The sequence below is a fragment of the Lactuca sativa genome, chromosome 7, assembly GCF_002870075.4.
Source record: "Lactuca sativa cultivar Salinas chromosome 7, Lsat_Salinas_v11, whole genome shotgun sequence".
In the NCBI taxonomy this organism is placed as follows: Eukaryota; Viridiplantae; Streptophyta; class Magnoliopsida; order Asterales; family Asteraceae; genus Lactuca; species Lactuca sativa.
The window spans coordinates 180,640,193-180,643,915 of NC_056629.2; positions in this window are offsets into that span (position 1 = coordinate 180,640,193).

A 3,723-nucleotide genomic window follows, 5' to 3' on the forward strand; every position below is an offset into this window, starting at 1 on the left:
CACATCACAATATTAAATAATAGTATGGTATTTTGGGGTCTACTTACTGGCTCTGGCTGATCGTACACCTGCATCCTCCTTTACTTATTTTGAAAACCATTTGAAAAAATCATTTTTAAAAAAAAAAGTTAATAATCCTCCCCTTGATTTGAGACTGGAGATACACGAGTGTTCTCCCAATTCACTCAAACCAAGGCTCTGATACCAACTAGTAACACCCATAAAAATCAAGACAATTTGAAACTTTTCAAAACATTAAAAACCAACAGTTATTATAGATTTATTTTCAAAGTAGTCTATATCAGTGTATTCCCAGAAACATAAACAAAACATGATGAGTTGTACCATCATTCCTTCGCCTTGCCACAATCCCCTAATGTACCTGAAACTGTAAGCCCGATAGCTTAATGAGTTTCCCCCAAAATACCAACTCATATAACCATAATCATGTCATATCAAAAAATACAGAACAATATGCATAATGAGCCTTCAGCCTGATAGGACCACCTCGCAGAGCCTTCAGCCTATCTGGAAAGCTCACGAGCCTTTGACATGACTGGACCGCCTCGCAGGGCCTTCAGCCTATCTGGACCGCTCACCGGGTATGTTGGCCTTCAGCACATAGCAGGACCACCTCAAACCAACCCCCAATCAACAAACATGTACATATAAATATCATATACTAGCTCATATCATCTAACAGTCAAACCGATCTATCAGATCACTAGTCATAGCAACATCCCACTAACTGGGATACATACCTAACTGGTCACTAACATATCATCATCCAAAGACCAGGACACTAACCTAACCAGACCACTAAGCATAAGCATATAACCATCCTAACTACTAGGATGTAATCAATAAACATATCATGCCATAAACAAATACAACCCATAAACGGATACAATCCATAAGGGTAACTCACCTCACAATGTCGACTCGAAGATAAACTCAAACTCTCAGATTGCCAGCACAAACTTCACCACCTATATCCACCATAGAACCATGCTTGTAAATTTCCAATTTCCCAAAATGTCCCCAGAAGTCAATTGGTCAACCCTTGGTCAAAGTCAAAGTCAACTGTCAAGGTTAACCTCAACTCATCGAGCACCCTCAGCTACTCGCTTAGTTCCTTGCATAACTCGCCAACTCGCCCAGTCACTAGAGTGATTCGTCAGGTTCCTAAGGTTTGTAGTCGTAAACTCCTTGGCTGATTCATCGAGTTTACCTTACAACTCACCAAGTTCATACATGTTCAAAGGTTGGGAAAACCCTAGCGACTCGCCGAGTCACTCATCTGACTCGCCGAGCCCACCACAAACTTCATCGGACTCGCCGAGTTGACCATGCAACTCGCCGAGTCCCTTCAGTCTTCATCCATATAAATGCTTTTTAAGCCATGCTAAGGTTCCATATTGTAGATCCAGCTTCCTAAGGCATGCTTATTACATAAAGTTGCAAACTTTACGTGCATGCAAAGCTCTAAAGCCTTAAAATGACAAAACTAAGCTTGCAAAGAAGTCTTACACTTGAGGGGAGGTTCATAATTGCCAAAGTTGACAACTTTATGGATTTAGAGTCCTAAGAGAGTTCAGATCTGAAGTTGCAACTTCAGATCTTAGCTAAAACACAAGAAAATCTTCCAAAAATCCACCCAACGAGATCTAGAATGAAATGAGGCCAAGCTAACAACTTAATACCTTCCAAATGATGCCAAATGGGGTAGATCTGTGATTCCCACACGTTCCTTGCTTCTAGTTGCTGGTTTCCTAAGCTTTTCTCACCAAAAATCCTTCTTCAAAGCTTAAGACATACAAATGGAGCACACTCACACGAGTTAGGGCTATGGAGTATCAAGAGGACGTGAAGGGGGGGATGGGGAGGCCAATGATCCATTAAATAGGGTGCAAAACCCCGGCAATTAGGGTTTCATCCTCCAGCTCCTACTTATCGAGTCCCTCCTTGGACTCGGCTAGTAGGTCACTTAAACACGTGGACCAACCCGCTGCTACTCGACGAGTCGGGCAACCAACTCGTCAAGTAGACCTTGAAATCAAGAAAAATCTTATATTAAAAATCAATACCTGAGAATCAGGACGTTACATTTAATGGTTACCTTATTATTTACTCGAATAACATGGGGCAATGACTTTACTAGTTGGAATAAACCAGAAATACAAACAGACTTAAGACTCATGAAGAAGAAATGGTCAACGATCAATGGTCAATAGTCAATGGTCAACTCTGCACCCCACTTGACTTCTGGGCTGGATCCGCCATTGTGTATAGATGATGTTTATTGTAATATTTAGTTTTGGAAAATGATGTTATTGTAATGTGTTAAGCACTTAGTAATGTATTTGACATTTTGTAGTTTAATGTAATGAATTTTTATTTCATTTTGACCAAATTAATTGTTTTTTTATTTAAAAAATTATTGTTTTTTTTTTAAATCAAAAGTAATTAGCTACGGATTACCTAGAGAAAATCTGTAGCTATTTACTTACGTAACTATTCGGTAGCTATCTATTTATGTACCTATTCCGTAGCTATTTAGTTCGGTAGCTATTCTGTAGGAAATCCATAACTATTTATTTCTGTAACTATTCTGTAGTTATGGTAGCTACGGAGAATTCTGTAGCTATTCCGTAGCTAATCTGTAACTATAATTTAGCTACAAGCCATTATGCTACAGGCATTATTCCGTAGCTATCCGCTTATAGCTACGGATTATGTTGTAGCTATTGCACTAGTTTTCTAGTAGTGCAAGTTCAATCGTTCTCATAAACACAAATACATATAGATACATTTACATATGCTTACGTATTTGTGGTATCTATGTTTATGCATTTGTCGTATCTATGTTTATGCAAACATAGACGTATACATGTAAATAAATAATGGATATAATCATAAAACTACTACTATTAATTATTATAATAATAAAATAAATAATAAATAATAAAAATAAAAAATAAGTAATATTAATTAGAATAATAATAATAATAATAAAAACAATAATAATAATAAAACAAAGAAAAATAAAAACAATTGCTTACAGAATACTCACACTGAGAGGGAAATGAATAAGTTTGCTACGGATTGCCTACTAAAATTAAAAGGTTTCCGTTTTTTTAAGTTCCGTAGTTAATATGTAGGTAATTTTCTATGTAATACCTCCGGACTATTAAACTGTAATGAAAAAAATCGTTTTTCCAAACTTTCGTCGTTAATTCTTAGGTGATTTCCTACGGAATACGTACAGATTATTAAATTGGAATAAAAAATTATATTTCGTAGGTAATTACTAACATATTACCTACATAAAATATTCTCATCGCTAATTTGTAGCTATTTTATAGGTAGAGCCCATTCAAATCGATTTGAGACCACATGAAAAAATAAATAAATAAATAAATAAATTAGGCCTATAATAGTATTTTTTTTTAAGTAAAAAAATTGGTTAACTACTTAGATTCTTGAATCTTCTGTTGGAATTTCTTTGTCTATTACACCAATCTAGGCTCCATTTTTTTTTCTGATGGCTTAATACCACACGTTTTTTTTTTTTTTCTTATAAAAATATAATTAGATACATAAAACGTTTTTTTTTTTTCTTATAAAAATATAATTAGATACATAAAAAATGTGCTCTAGAAATTAAGAGGCGTTGGGTTATTGTCCATTCTGACCCATCTCTTGATACGACCGTGTTTGTAT